Raw genomic sequence first — 17,357 nt, 5'->3', positions numbered from 1 at the left:
ACTCAAACTGGATTCAGGAAATACCACTCCTCAACAGATGCTTTCATTTTGCTAACAAATGCAATAAATGAATCTTTCTCAAAAAATAATATCCTAGTGGCAGCTTTCCTTGATTTTGAAGGAGCATATGACAATGTGAACCACCAAATCCTTTTAAATAAACTTGCAAACCTTGGAGTACCTCCCAAGCTAGTATCCTTTATTAAATCCTTCATAGAAGAGCGAAGTTTCATTGTTTGTGTTGGTTCAGCCTCTTCACCCCAAAAGACAATATCCAAAGGCTTACCTCAGGGAGCAGTCCTCAGTTGCCTCCTTTTTGGCCTATATCTCTGGGACATGAACCTACCCCACATGAATCTACAATATGCGGATGATCTGGTGCAATGGTCATCTGGTAACACCTTTCAGATAGCACAGTCAAATATGCAAAAGTCGCTTTTCCGGTTTGAAAAATTCTCTCAACGTTCAGATTTACCCATTGCACCCACCAAGTCAAAAATAATCCAATTTCACAGGAAGCGAAACCATGTTAATGCAAAACTAACTCTAAATAAAACAACTATTCCAGAAGATAATAATATTAATTACCTAGGTCTCATGCTTGACCATAAACTTAATTTCCACCTCCACATTTCAAACACAATAAAAAAATGTTATAGAAAAGCAAATATACTAAAAAGACTTCTTTCCACACCCTGGGGTTGTAAGGAGAAAACCTTACTCCAGTTTTATAAATCACATATAAGACCCCATAATGACTATGGGCTCATTGTATATGGTGCATGTGCAAAGACCCAGATGCAAAAAATTGAAACAACACAAAATGTTATAATACGCCTCATATTTGGTCTTAGGAAACCCACAAGCACCAAGTTTCTGCTTATGGAGAGTGGATTAACAACAATAAAAGATAGACGTAGCTTTCTCTTGATAAAACATCTTACAAAAATTGAATCAAATAGCTCACACACATTACATAATTGGTTAAGAAATCCAGCCATGTATAGAGGTATTGCAGATGAGTATGCCAATATTCAAAAGAAGTTCCCTGTACCAGCAAAGTCTATTGCACCTACTTTCCCCCAATCCCCTCCATGGAATTGGTCATTTCCCATAATAAATACTGAATTTTCAAAATGGAATAAAGATTTAACCCCCATTGCTTTTGTTCAGAAAAAATTTGCAGAACTTAATACAATTACCTATAAAACTCACTTCCAAATGTTTGTTGATGGGTCAAAAATGAATGAGAAGGTTGCAAGTGGTGTTTTCCTTCCTCACCTGAAAATTGCAATGGGCGAGAGATTATTTAATAATTTATCTATAATGTCTGCTGAATTAAATGCCATAATCATGGCATTAGAACACCTTAAGCAAAACCAATCTTTGATCGAAAAATTGAATAATATTATCATCTATTCAGACTCTTTATCAAGCCTTGAGTTGCTGGCCTCAGCTCCTCAATATAAGTTGGATATTGACACTTATCATTGTCTCAGTATTATTGATATTCTTGCTTCAAGTGGCATAAAAACTTGCTTTCAGTACATTCCTAGCCACTCTGGCATAAGTGGTAATCATCAGGTTGATGAAATAGCAAAAAATGCTATAAAAATATTGACCAGCCAAGTGGGAGACCAATCCCAATTAGAGATATTTACCGATGGAGGCTATCAGATATTAATTTTAATAAGATTAATCCTATCCTTTCCCCCTTTCCCAATAAGTATCTTTCTAAAATTTATCTAAGAATTCGTTCTGGAACAAATGGACTAAATTTCCTTGCATTCTCATATAAGCTTTCTAATTCAAGTGGTTCAATTCCCCTGTCCCCTCTTTGCAGGCATTGTAATATGAATAATGAAACAATTGACCATTGCCTATTTGAATGTAATATGCTGACGTCTGCACAACATACCTTGCTTTCTAAACTGTTAAAATACTTCAAACACCACAAAATCCCACTATCAGTCAAGAGCCTAGCCAACTATACCTGCACACAGAGCATAGAAATCGACATCTATCATCTTATATTTGAACTCCTAGAGTCGAAAGATCTGCTGAAAGATATCTGAATATATCTAATAAATATGAGGCAATCAAGCCAGTAGCTCTGTAGCCCACAGAGTGAAGCAGAAGGAAAAGGGCTAAATAGTTTTACTGAAAAGCCCGCCTGCTGTTAAATAGAAGAAGAAGTCAGCTATAATTCATGACTATGACGTTTTATGTTCCATTCAAAACATTTAGACAAAATGAAGTGGACATCTCATCTAAACATTTGATGATGTTAACTATAGAACAGTTAAAGATCCAGGAAATCAAAATTAGCACACGCAAATTACTAGCAGAGCAGTACATTTTAGCTATAAAAACAACGATAATTGTTATATAACTCATTATTTTGAGGTTGATTTAAATAGGGAGCCCTCCTTACTTTATATTAAAAACGTTTGAAAAATCTAAAGGAAATATGTTTAATGATCACAGGATAACTTATAATTTTTTTTTAAATGACATAAGGGTGGTCAGAACAGTAAGAGGGGCTGCGCACGCGACTGACGCCGCGCTTCTACGAATGTTATGACTTGCACTTTCTTTTTAGCAAAAATGTCTCTTTCTTGGCCTTAATTTGCACTTATGAGACGACGTTATTTGGCAACATAGAAAAGTGGCAAGAAAACTATGTATAAACCTTAAATTGCAAGGAAAGGTTTAAAGCTTACAGTCTCCGGTGTTAAGTAAGTGATAGGCTATTATTATTATTTTGAAAAAAACATGAAATTATCGTGTTATTCATTATACTAAAAAAGTGGTATAATAATCAGGTAAGTTTTGAGCAGATCAAATTACTGACCTAGGATTAGGCTAGGCTAAGGAGAACAGGTAAATTTTTCGTTATTCATATTATTGACTTGCGAATAAAGTAAACATACCACTCGATGCCTTTTTTTATGCTCTTTGTTGGAAATGAATTTTACCCCCAACCCCTATATATAACAATTCAGGATATAGGCCTATATTTGCACATTAGGGGGGCGGAGGGAAAGTTTAAAATTACCTCTCATTTAAATAAGAAATAAAATTTAACACCACCCCCCTAATGTGCAAATATATACCCTGGGGTTACCTACATATGACAATAGCCTAGCCTATAGAAAATGTTTTTTTTATATCTGAGCAATTGAAAATTGTCATTTATTCTTATATAGAATACAGTATAAAGTCAAACAGAAGACAATATCTTGCTTTCTCCTATTATGTAGAATGATAAAAAGTCATACAGATGACTTAAATGCCTCATTCTTTTATAGAGCAAACATAAATAAAGTCATAAAAATGACTTTTTATACCTCATGCTATTAACCTATAGAGCCAGCAAAAATAAAGCCATACAGATGACTTTTTATGTGGTAAAGTTCTACCAAATCATATTATTGAGTTAGAAATAAAGTGAATACACCATTTGATGCCTTTTTTTGGTAAAATTCTACTTTAGCTACTTTTGACTATCTTGGAAAGGTGTTAGGTTAGGAAAATGAAACTTTCAGGGATGGGTCTACAGGCTAAAGTATGTCCCAGGAAGGTATTTTGAAGTACCTACCTCCACTCCTTCTTCCTCTTGAGGGTCCTGAAATTTGCCTACATGACAGGTCTATACCCATTGAAATTTTGACAACAACATTTTACCTTAATTTTCAGTTATCAGTTTCTTTTTCTCTGGCTTTAGCTCTGAAAATGCACTTTCAGTTATTTTAGCAGAATTTTAAGCCATAGCCTATAAATAGTTTATTTCCAAAATATATGAAATGTATTTGAATATCTTTAAAACCTTATAAATTGAGATTGAGCAAAGTTTTGAAGCTAAAAACCATTTTGTTGTACCTCATTTAAGCAGAAGATTTATTTTGCAAGGTTTCACTTATATAACACATAGATTTTTAAAGGTCATCAAAGGTCAGGACCCTCTAGAGGGAGAAGGAGTGGAGGTGGATGCTTCAAAATATCTTCCCAGGACATACTTTAGCCTGTAGACCCATCCCTGAAAGTTTCATTTTCTTAACCTAACCCCTTTCCAAGATAGTCAAAAGTAGCTAAAGTTGAATTTTACCCTTTTTTTTATGCTGATTACGAATATAATAATCATTTCTATCAGAAATGAATTTCAGCCCCCCCCCCCTATTTATACCTAACCCAACCTAACCTAACCCGGAATTGGCATATATTGGGTGGGGGGGGGCTGACATTCATTTCCGATAGAAATGATTATTATATTTGTAATCAGCATAAAAAAGGCATCAAATGGTGTATTCACTTTTGTCCTAACTCAATAATATGATTTGGTAGAACTTTACCTTTTATATATCTCACTATTGTTGAGAAAACATGAATAAAGTCATACAGATGACTTTTTATATCTTACACTATTATAGAGCAAACATGAATAAAGTAATGCAGATGACATTTTATACCTTGTACTATTATATAGCAAACATGAACAAGTCCTACAGATAACTTGGTATTTTTTTGTTAAATGCACTCTTTTATATATGTCAAACTGGAGATACAACAGAAAACCCATTTTGTATGGGTTAATTCAAGACACTGTTATGCAGTAATTAATGCTTAGCATGGTTTCCAATGTTTTGACAATATTTAAACTGTTGTTTTTGGGGGTTTAGGGGGACAAAAAGGTACCTAGGTTAGAGTAGGTTACATATTTAATATATTCTATGCTTTACAAATGACTTTTTATACCTTGTATGTTTGTAATTATATATTTCTATTTGTAGAGAAATGATGGGAATGATATAAAGTCTTCTGAATGACTTTTTAAACATCAAATTGTTGTTAAGAAGTACAAATAGAGTTATACAAAAGACATTTTGGTTTTCTTATTTAATATATGATCCACTAAAATGTCATACAGAAGAAATTATATTACCCAACTGATACATAGAGAAAACAAAAAAAAGTTATTTGTAAGAATTTATTCATGTTTGCTCTATACTAATATGAGTTATAAAAAGTCATCTGTAAGACTTTATTTATGTTTGCTCTATAATAGCAGGAGGTATAAAAAGTCATCTGTGTGACTATTCATAATGTTTTATTGTAGAATGATATATTAAAAAGTCAACTGTATGACTTTATTTATGTTTGCTCTATAATAGCAAGAGACATAAAGTCATCTGTATGACTTTATTCATAATGCTTTATAGTAGAATGATATATTAAAAAGTCATCTGTATGACTTAATTTAGGCTACTCTATAGATGAAATCATGTAGGCATATCCTATAAAAAGCCATCTGTATGACTTTTTGTTGTTTTCTCTATGTACAAGCAGGAGGTATAAAAAGACATCTGTATGACTTTATTGAAGTTTGCTCCTTTAAAATTGGCATAAAAAGTCATATGTAGGACTTCATTCATGTTTGCTCTATAATAGTATGAGGTATAAAAATCCATCTGTATGACTTTATTTATGTTTGCTCTATAATAGCAGGAGACATAAAACGTCATGCGTATGACTTTATTCATAATGCTTTATAGTATAATGATATATTAAAAAGTCATCTGTATGACTTTATGTAGGCTGCTCTATATGTGAAATTCTGTAGGCTATAAAAAGCCATCTGTATGACTTTTTGTTGTTTTCTCTATGTACTAGCAGGAGGTATAAAAAGTCATCTGTATGACTTTATTGAAGTTTGCTCTATAAAAGAGAGGCATAAAAAGTTGTATGTAGGACTTCATTCATGTTTGCTCTATAATAGTATGAGGTATAAAAAGCCATCTGTATGACTTTATTTATGTTTGCTCTATAATAGCAGGATACATAAAATGTCATCTGTATGAGTTTATTCATAATGCTTTATAGTAGAATGATATATTAAAAAGTCATCTGTATGACTTTATTTAGGCTGCTCTATATATGAAATCATGTAGGCCTAGGCTATAAAAAGCCATCTGTATGACTTTTTGTTATTTTCTCTATGTATCAGTAGGGTAGGCTGATATAATTTTTTCTGTATGACATTTTAGTGGATCATATATGAAATAAGAAAACCAGAAAGTTTTCTGTATAAGTTTATTCATACTTCTCTATAATAATTTGATGTTTAAAAAGTCACACAGAAGACTTTATATTATTCTCCATATTTAAAGGAAACACAATAATGTCTTTTGTTTAACTTTATAGTACTTTCTATATAAAGGTAAATGACAATATTTGTTGCTTAGAGTATAAAGAACCAATGACTTTAAAAGTCAAACAGTGCTCACTCTATACCCTGAGTTGGTATATATAGGGGTGGGGATAAAAATCCATTTCTGACAAAAATGATTATTATATTTGGAAAGAGCATAAAAAAGGCATATGTTTACTTTATTTGTAAGTCAACAATATGAATAACAAAAAATTTACCAGAGAACATACCACTTGATAGCCTACCCTTTTTTTCTGTTCTTTCCAAATATCAAGTAAAATTCAATCTACTTTTTGATATCTAGGAAAGGGGTTGGATTAGGAAAATAAAACTTTCAGGGATGGTTCTACAGACAAAAGTATATCCCAGGCAGATGCTTTGAAGTACAGTCAACTCCCAATTATCTGCTGTTCAATTATCCACAGTGTGGATTAACTGCACCAATGTAAATATTTTTTTTTAAATACTGTACAAAAACATAAAAAATACAAAAAATTACAATTGATTCAATGTGTTTGGGGAAATGGTGGGCATGAGAGGGGAGTTAGTTGCTCTCCAATCACTTTCAACTATTAAAAAGGGCACTAGCCCTTTCAATTTCCAATCAAATGAGCCCTTTTTGAAGATTCTACAATAACACTTTCTATAAAAACCTATATGCCTGCAGGGCATAACTTACAACCCTTGCCCTGAGGGCTCTGAGGAGGTTATCATCCTCAAAGACCTAATTTCCTGAGCTTTCAACTAGATGAAACAAAATGGATATATCAAAATTTTGATTGCATGTGTCTGGGGAAATAGTTGGTGTAAGAGGGGGGGATTAGTTGCCCTCCAATTACTTTCAACTATTAAAAAGGGCAATAGCTCTTTCAATTTCTAATTAAATGAGCTCTTTTTGAAGTTTTTACAACAGCACTATCTATAAAAACCTTATATGCCCCCAGGGCATAACTTACAACCCTTGCCCTGAGGGCTGTGTGTGTGTGGGGGGTGGGGTTCATCCTCAAAGACCTAATTTCCAGAACTTTCAACTATGTTGAACAAAATGGCTATCTCAAAACTTTGATTAGATGTGTTTGGGGAAAAGGTGGGCGTGGGAGGGGGGTTAGTTGCCCTCCAATCACTTTTGACTATTAAAAAGGGCACTAGCGCTTTGAATTTCCAATCAAATGTGCCCTTTTTGAAGTGTCTATGCAAACACTTTCTGTAAAAACCTTATATGTCCCCAGGGCATAAATTACAACCCTTACCCTGAGGACTTGAGGGAGTGTCCTCCTCAAAGACATAATTTCCAAATCTTTCAACTATTTTGAACAAAATGGCCATCTCAAAATTTTGATTGGATGTTTTTGGGGAAATTGTGGGCATGGAAGGAGTGTTAGTTGCCTTCCAATCTTTTGGCTATAAAAAGAGCACAAGTCATTCCAATTTCCAATCAAATGAGCCCTTTTTGAAGTTTCTACTTCAACTCCTTCAATTCAAAGTGCCCTGGTCTAAAAGAAAGAAAATAACCAAAAAATAAATAATAGATTGTGCCAACATTATTCTTTACTTAGGCAGTGCTCTTGCACTGCCGTTGATGTCACTTTCAATTTTTGTTTAACAATTTCTAACTTCCTTCAAATAGACAAAAAGATTCTTTTCCATTTAGCAGATATCATGTGTAATAACAAAGCAGAAGGAGAAACTAGAAACCACCTTGAACAACTGCTTTTGCATGATTGAAAAGAAAACAGCTTGAGAGACTGGGGAAGGGAGAAGGCAAAATGAGTGAGAATTTTGTGGAAAGTAGCATTAACAAAACTACACCTGTCACTGTCACAACAACAAAAGAATCTTCTCTCTGCTCACAGACAAACAACCCTAAGGTACATTCACAGGCAAGACATATTTTTGGCAAAATATGCAGTAAGTAGTGCATACATAGTTTATTAATACAAGTAAAGTACCTTAACATGATTTTAAAATTATTATGCCTTTAAAGATGAAATAAATATGTTCTGTTTGTATTTCCCCAGACACATGCAATCAAAATTCCCATTTTTTTCAGTGTACTTGAAAGTTCTGGAAATTAGGTCCTTGAAAATGACACCCCCCACAGCCCTCAGGGTAGGGGTTGTATGTTATGCCCTGGGGGTATATAAGGCTTTTATAGAAAGCATTGTTGTAGAAACTTCAAAAAGGGCTCATTTGATTGGAAATTGAAGGGCAGCTAATCCCCCTCTCACGCCCACCATTTCTCCAAAGACATCCAATCAAAATATTGAGATAGCCATTTTGTTCAATGTAGTTTAAAGTTCTTGAAATTAGATCTTTGGGAATGACACCTCCCCCCCTCACAACCCTCAGAGCAGGGATTGTAAGTTATGCCTTGTGGACATATAAGGTTCTTATAGAAAGTGTTGCTGTAGAAACTTCAAATAGGGCCCATTCAGTTGGAAATTGTAAGGGCTAGTGCTCTTTTTATAGTCAAAAGGGATTGGAGGGCAACTTACCCCCTTCTCACACCCACCATTTCCCCAAACACATTCAATCAAAATTTTGAGATAGCCATTTTGTTCAACATAGTTGAAAGGTCCAGAAATTATGTCTTTGAGGATGAAAAACCCCCCAAAGCTCCCCGGGCAAAGGTTGTAAGTTAGGCCCTGGGGGCATATAAGGTTTTTTCTAAAAAACGTTGTTGTAGAAATTTCAAAAAGGGCTTATTCGATTGGGACTTGAGAGGGTTAGTGCACTTATTAATAGTCAAAAGTGATCAGAGGGCGATTGGCTCCCCCCCCATGCCCACCATTTCCCCAAACACTTTGATCAACATTTTGATATAGCCATTTTGTTGAATGTAGTCGAAAGGTCCGGTAATTATATGTTTGAGTATGACACCCCTCCCCCCAAAGCCCTCAGGGCTCAGGTTTCTAGTTATGCCCGGGGGCATATAAGGTTTTTATAGAAAGCGTTGTTGTAAAAACTTCAAAAAGGGCTCAATTGATTGGGAATTGAGAGGACTATTGTCCTTTTTAACAGTCAAAAGTAATTGGAGGGAGAATCACCCCCCACCCCATGCCCATCATTTCCCCACACAATTCCAATCAACATTTTGATATGGTCATTTTATTCAACTTAGTTGAAAGGTCTGGAAATCATGTCTTTGAGGATGATAACCCTCTCCCTGTAGCCCTCAGGACAAAGGTCATAAGTTATGCTGTTGGGGCATATAAAGTTTTTATGGAAATGTTTGTTGTAGAAGCTTCAAAAAGGCTCATTCAATTGGAAATTTAGAGGACTAGTGCTTTTTTTATTAGTCAAAAGTGATCAGAGGGTAAATGCCCCCCCCCTCTTGCCTGTCATTTCCCCAAACACTTCCTATCAAAATTTTGAGCTAGTCATTTTTTTCAACATATTTGAAAGGTCTGGAAATTATGTCTTTGAGGATAACACATCCCCCCAGCCCTCAGGGCAAGGGTTGTAAGTTTTACCCTGGGGGCATATAAGCTTTTTCTATAGAAAGCATGGCCATATAAACTTTGGAGGGGGCTCATTGGATTGGTAATCAGATGCTCTAGTGCTCATTTTAAGAGTCACAGTGATCAGAGGACAGATACCCACCCCCCACCCCCCCACACATGTTGTATTGTCCAAAATGCATCTAAGATAGACATCTATTCAAAATAGTCTAAATATCATATAACAAGACTTTTAGGGTTTAAACAAACCCCAGAGATTAGGGGCAAGGGTAGTAAGTTATGCCCAGGGGGTATTTAAGGTTTTTATGGAAGGGATGGTTGTTTAACTTTAGAAGAGGCTCAATCTTTTTCCCTGAAAAAGGCAATGTCAATATAAAATGAACAAAAATTAATTAAAAAAGCTTTTTCCACAAAATAAGTTTAAAGAAAAAGTAAAGAACTCCATTAAACCAAAAATAAACAAAATGGAATCAAATAATGTATCAAGCCTACAACTACCACAAATCAGTATCAATAAATAAATGAAACCCAAAACAAACAGAAATTAAAATAAATAGCAGAGTCAAACTCAAAACGAGCAGAAATTAATATGAGCAGGGTTCTAAACCCCTATGTTTTCTAAAAGCCAGAATATAATCTCTACAAGAGCCAGAAAAACTCTACAAGAGCCTGGTGAGACCAAGATTAGAATTTGGAATGTGTATTGCCAAGCCAATTAGTAAAACAGACCAGATGGCCCTCGAGTCTGTCCAAAGACAGACTTCTAAATGCGTAATGGGACTCAAAGACAAAGAGTATGCATGCTAACTGCAGTGCTTCAAGCTACCAACTCTAACATACCATCAGCAAAGAGGGGATATGATATTGACTTACAAACTACTCCAGTCTGATGACAAAGACTTATTCCAGCCTGCCCAATCATCAAGAACCAGGGGTCATTCAGCAAAGCTTTTTTGGAAGTTTGTTAATACGAAGAGGAACCATTTCTTCTCCAACCACGTCATAAACCTTTGAAACGATCTGAGCGAAAACAACAGTGAGTTCACTATCCATGGACAGTTTCAAAGTGAATCTCGATAAGGAATGGGAGACCAAACTATGGCTCACGCAATGAGATGAAGCTGATGTCCCGCAGCCCTATCATCATTATATCACTAGCAAGTGCGATTTAACATAATAATTTATACTTTACTGAAAAAATTCTTTTAAATGTTCTCATTTTCATAACTTTAAGAAATCAAAGGTTAATTAAGATTTTAAGGAATAAATATCAGCTATATATATTAAACTGACAATGCACATTTTTTCAGTAAAGTACAAATTATATTCTGGCTTTTAGAAAGCATATTTGTTTAGAAACAAATACGTTTCCTAAATTGAAAAAAAAAACTTACTGTTATGCCTTAAAATTCTACTCAAATAACAGGAATTGTATTTTCAAAGCTAAAACCAGTGAAAAAGAAATAGGAAAAATGAAAATTAAGGTACATATAGTTTTGTCAAAACTATATGTTTAACAAAAACTGTATAGGTATAACAAAAATTAAGACTTAAAAATGAGCAAAGGGCCAACATAGATTGGCAATAGCTTCCCAGAGTATGCTCTTGGTCATTGATTCAATGCTGAAATTTCATTTTCCTAACCTTGGCTAACCCCTTTCCAAGATTGCAAAAACTAGCTTGTCTAGAATTTTACCATTTCCCATGTGTATTCTGGTTCCCAATTATGTCACTGTCAACTCAATTATGTGTAGACCAGTTGAAACAAGAGTAACACTAATAGCAGTGTATAAGCTGTATCTAAAACGAGAGAAAAAAGTTTGCACATGATGGGGGGCAGGGGTAAAGTACATTGGAGCTGTAGTTGGAATGTATTACCTTAATTTGCACTGTACCAAATTAAGATCCATCTTGATTTGTGAAATGCTTTGTAGTTGATGATACGGGGGTTGTTCTTAAAATGCACCCCAGTGCCAATATTTTGGGAAGTTGACAAATGAATTCAGGGGTTTTCTTGTGAAGTCAGCTTATATTTCATAAGCATATCAGTTCTTTGTTGTCAGTAAACCAGTGTAGATAATTTCAACTCCTTCAAATTTTCACCATGAGGCATCTTCTCTCATCTTTATTTTTGCATAATAACAACAATTATTCTGCATATAATGAAAGTAAGAATTGTTGTTTTAATACTTTTATATAACTAAAAACAAGAGAAAAAGGTATCATCTTTGAGGGTCTTTAATGGGTTGATATTTGTATTTGCAAGTAAACCAATTATTATATTCAGAAAAAGCATAAAAAAGATATTGAGTAATATGTTCATCTTATTCCATGCTTTGTAATTTTAACTGCTCCAAATAAACTACTACTACTAAAAACTTGCCACAGCACCAAGCTGCCTGAGGCCACCACAGTTACACATGCTCCTCCTCCATTCCAATCTATTCAAAGCCTTAGTCTTTACACCCTCCTAGGAAGTTCTCATTTTCCTTAAATCTTTCTTTATGTCATTCTGCGCACACCAACTATGGACAACCTGCTTTCCATTTAGCCCTAGACAGTTGGCCAAAAAGGACAATCTTCAGAAATCTGTCATCCTTCATCTGTAGAACATGCCCTAGCCATCTCAACCTTTCTCTCATTATAACCCTAGAAAGAAGGATTGAACCACAATTTTTGTACAGCCTACTGTTTGAAATACAGTCAGTCAGCTGGGTACCCAGAACAATCCATAGGCAATTTCTCTGGAAAACATCTAGCAAATCTTCCTCTGCTTTTTGGATAGCCCATGCTTCACCTTAAATTACCTTAAATTACAGCTTGGAGCAATCTAAGGATTTCTCCTTGTAGAGCTCCAGAGTTTACAATTTTAGTTGAATTAAGGATTCTTTAGTAACCAGGTGAACTGTGCTGATCCATAGCTTCCCAGTTGAGTTTACACTCTCTGGAGGACCACTCAGCAACCAGTCTTTGTTTAAAGATGTCCACATATTCAGCAGTAACAGTTTTTTCAGATCCTGTTGCTGCCCCAGTCGCGATAGGGGGCAAGAAATTCCAAAATAAACCTTTTTTCCGGGAGTTTAGCGACAAACGTTACGTATTTCCTTCTTTCCTTTACAGCAACGCCGAAAGTTTGAATCTAGAGAAATTTACTGAACTTCAGACTACAGCTCAAATGCTTGGCTCTTCCGTTATCTGTGTTTCCGAGGTCCACCGGCAAGATCTTAATTTATTGAGGGTTCCTAACTTTTCTTCTTTTATTAAACTTCGGCCTGATGACCATCCTCTTGGGAAAAAAGGAGGAGGAATAATGACACTCGTGCACGAATATTTTAAACCTCAGCTTTTAAATATACTTTTTCTTGAATATATTGATTAATTTATTTGGGTAAACCCCCAACCTAAGCGACTCCCTAGGCCGCTCTCTGCCATAGCAGTGTGCGTTTTCTATTATTCACCTGGTCAGCCAGCTGCAGCAAGCAAAGCTTTTTGGGAGAAGCTGCAGGAATCGGCCGATTATGTCCAGAGAACTCACCCATATTGTGGAGTAGTAATGCTAAGAGATGCTAACGAACTCGATAGCAAATCTCTAGCCAGGTCACTTAACCTTAAAACTCTAGTCGATTTCCCAACAACTAAGGGGAATACTTCTCTGGATGTAATCATGTCAAATCTTTCGGAATATTACCAGAATCCAAGTAAACTAGCACCACTTGGTGGAAGTTATCATTATATGTTACAGTGGAACCCCTTGGAAAAAGTAAAAATTAATTATTCAGTAACCGAAGTTACTTCAAGGCCGATCACTGACCATGGTCTGCTGCAATTCGGTGACTGGATAGCGGGAGAAAACTGGGTTGCGGTATCTTCAGCTAAAGACTTGGATTCTCAAGTAGAAGAATTCCATAATAAGTTAAATTAAAAATTTCTCGAGTGTTTTCCCGAACGTAAGACTAAATTCTGTTCTAGTGATAAACCATATGTAAATTCAAAAATAAAGCAACTGATAAAACATAAATTGCACCTAATACGAAAAGGTCAAGTGAACCAAGCAAAACAGTTGGCAAACCAAATAAAATGGAAAATCAAAAAGGCACAAGCAAATTACTATGAAAATGAAGTTGACCATCTTTTGGAGTCCAAACCGTCGCAGTTTTTCAGTAAAGTAAAAAGTCTAACTGGCAAAAGTTCTCAACCAGTTGACTTCATGAAGGATGAGCCTCTTGAGAAAACCGCGAATGATTTAAATGCCTATTTTGCTTCAATTGTGCAGTCTTACCCCCCTCTTCCACCCGGGGATCCTCCAGTAAATTTAACTACTCCTTCAGATGATAATTTAATTGCTGATATTTCATCAGCAATTATAATCCGTAAACTCTCTTCGTTAAAAAGAACTTCCGTTGCCCCTTTTGACATCCCAGCTGCTCTCATTAAAGCATTTGCTAAAGAATTATCATTTCCCCTTCAGATAATTTTCAATAATATAACAAAAACAGGATATTTTCCAAATAAATAGAAGAAAGGGTTTATTACTCCCATTCTAAAGAAAGGAGCAGCTAATGATTTTTTTGCTGTTCGGCCGATCAGAGATACGTCAGTTTTTAGCAGAATATACGAAAGCTCTGTTGCCACATGGCTGAAAAAAATATATTTTGAAACTAACTGATCGAAAGCAATTTGGTAACATCCCTAAGTGTTCGACAGTTCATTACCTCGTTAATTTAATTGATTTTATTTTAAAACACCTGGATGAACCTGGAAAATGGATAAATTTAATTGCAATTGATTTCAGAAAAGCATTTGACCTTGTTGATCACAAAATCCTTTTAGAAAAAATGGCGGAAAAAAATATACCCAGCTTTATTATTAAAATCATCAAGAGCTTCTTAACAAATAGAGAGCAAACTGTGAAGTATAAAGACCAATTTTCCACTTTTCTGCCAGTTTTTTGTCGAATTCCACAAGGAACAGTGATCGGGCCGCTGGGCTTCCTCCTCATGATAAATGAAATTGCTGCTAAGCTGGGGGACAGATGGAAATACGTTGACGACTTGTCCTTAAAAGAAATCGTATCTAAGGATTCGAAGAGCAATGCTGCTGGTATCATTGACCAAGTTACCTCAGAGGCGGCTGAACTAAACATGGTCGTGAATAAAGACAAATGCTCGGTCACAACATTTTCTTTTCTTCAAAATACTAAACCGTCTTTCGAACCTCCTATCGCTTCCGAGATAATAAGCCATAAAATAACTTTACTTGGTGTGGTGATTTCTTCTGATCTTTCATGGCGGGAGAATACAAAGACAATTGTAAAAAAAGCTAACGGCGCAATCCAAATGCTAAAAACACAGAAAAAATTTCGAGTTCCTAAGGACAAGCTGAAACTAATATTTCACACCTTCATCCCCCCCTTAGTTGAATATGCTTGTCCGGTTTAGCACTTTGCCCTTACCCAGGATGAAATTGATAAAATAGAACGAGTTCAGAAGAGATCACTGCAAATCATTTATGGCGGATCCCCTCTACCTTACTCCTTTTACCTCGAGGAATTTAAACTTGAATCCCTTTCTTCCCGCTGAGAGAAATTATGTCAAAGATTTGGCTCCACCCTCCTTCAACATCTCATCTACCGATCATTCCTTTCCCCACCTGTTGTCCCTATAAGATCTCGTCCCCCCAGGGAAGTGGCTGAAAAAGTTCCGAAACTAACCCCAGTCCACTGTAACACCATGTGTTATAGTAAAAGCTTTGTGCCAAGCTTTGTCAAATATTATAATGATCTCTAGTGTTTTTATTGTTTAGTTTATTTTTATCCTGACGAAGTTTTACCAGATAATTTTATTCCCAATCTCAAGTGTTTTTATCCTTTAGGTTATTTATCCTGACGAAGTGTTATCAGACAACTTTATTTTGTTAATTATGACTAAGAGACATCATATTGGGCTTTGCCCACGAGAGCTGTCTTGTTTTTTAATTAAATAAATTTGAAATTTGAATTTGAATGTACTCGGCTAATCTCATTCCTGGCAAAACCATTCCAGTCAAAGGGATGATTAATGAATGATCTTTTTTTTTTATCACAGCTTTATAAACAATTTTCCTTTTTTTCACATTTGGGAATGTCTGTCAAAGATTGAACATTAAGAATGAAGCAGATCTGGCCTCCCCCAGGCCATTCAGCGTGTCCCCAGGTGGCGATAGGGGAACACTTACAGATATGTAGGGTACCTTCATAGGAGGCACGGACAAAGGGGGGACCTTGTCCCTGGGGGTCCATAATAGACATAATAGAATATTATGTCCCTGGGGGGACATAATAGAAACAGGCGGAGGAGGAAGAAGGCCCCTCAAATGTACACTCAAAAGGGCCCACTGGTTTGTCCACAAGTCCCATGAGTTGCAAACCTTCTCCCAGTAATCGGTTAAATTGCATGGTGATGCAGAACACCATCGCGGGAGGATCCTCTATAGGAGGACAACTGTGGCAGGGCGTAAAATCCAGATCTATGGACAACGGCCTCTGCAAAGGGCTGCCTCGACCTTTTCAGGGTACCTGCAAGACTGGGGACCTTGCGGTCAACTCTATTCCCACTTGAGGAGTGGCGCCCCTCGAGGAAATTATAGCCTAGTAAACGACACAGCATTCGCATGGGATTCTGACTAATGGACAATTTTTCTGGGCTCGGTATGTTTTGATGGGCGTCTTTGGGCTGAAAAACCTCTTCCTAGCTAATTTATCTGTAATGGGTTGCCTCCCCGTAGTAGCACAATATTTGTAGGTATGAATATATACTGAGCCAGCGGTAATGGGCTTGAGACTGTAAGTACAAGATTTCAACTCCTGTCGATAGAGGATCGTTATCAAGCGTTTAAAACCTAGTTTTGGCCAAGATGTGTCCAGGATTTAACAAAGCTTCCATTTATGGAGGTTACAGGGACTTCTTGCTGTCTGGTTCTAAGCCGGCTTAAGCATTTTGGTCTACATTTGAGAATATGTGTGATCCCCCTCCTGCACTGGTATCTGGGATCATTGCTTTTCCTGAGGCAAAAATAATTTCAATGATTTAAAGAACATGAAAATTGGAACTTGTAATGTTACAACGTTAAAAAATGACTATCGTATCGACATTTTAACTGACGAATTCAGACGATTCGAACTGGATTTATTAGGAATTTCAGAAACTCATATCCCAGGGTTAGGAAGCATGAAATTAGGTGATATAGAATTTGCTTACTCAGGCAGGAAGGATGGGGTACATAGACAGGGAGTAGGGCTCATGATGAATAAGGAAGATGCTAAGTCTTGTTTAGGCTGGGAAGATATTAATAATAGAATACTAATTGCTCATTTTATGACTAGAAAGTTCAGGGTATCAGTTATAGTAGTATACGCCCCTGCAGAACTGACTGACGGAGATACTAGTGACTCAGATGAATTTTACTTACAGTTACAGGAGCAAATAGACAGGGTCCCAGGTAGTAATATGATGTTATTACTGGGAGATTTTAACGCCCAGGTTGGTAGAAATAGGGATAGATGGTATTCCAACCTAGGTAAATTTGGTGTAGGAAAAGAAAACAGTAATGGATACAGACTTTTGCAATTTTGTAGGTATAACAATCTAGTTATAACCAATACGGTGTTCGGTCATAAAATGGCTCATAAGTTAACAGAATAATTTTGGTCA

General features: G+C 36.0%; 1 protein-coding gene across 2 annotated transcripts in view; it reads left to right on the top strand.

Moving 5' to 3' along the window:
- Positions 1-2,656: 2,656 nt before the first annotated feature.
- The window catches only part of emei (transmembrane protein 161-like emei), a 28,424-nt gene continuing 13,723 nt past the window's right edge, over positions 2,657-17,357 (top strand). Inside the window, exon 1 of one of the 2 annotated variants that reach the window (XM_089097840.1) lies at positions 2,657-2,738. The gene's annotated coding sequence lies outside the window, so the exon portion shown is untranslated. The other variant, XM_089097841.1, reaches the window with a different exon arrangement.

Source organism: Artemia sp. Qi Xiang Cuo, chromosome 12, assembly GCF_049724085.1.
Source record: "Artemia sp. Qi Xiang Cuo chromosome 12, ASM4972408v1, whole genome shotgun sequence".
NCBI classification, from domain to species: Eukaryota; Metazoa; Arthropoda; class Branchiopoda; order Anostraca; family Artemiidae; genus Artemia; species Artemia sp. Qi Xiang Cuo.
Note: the sequence above shows the minus strand (reverse complement) of the source record. Positions and strands in the feature narration are given on the sequence as shown.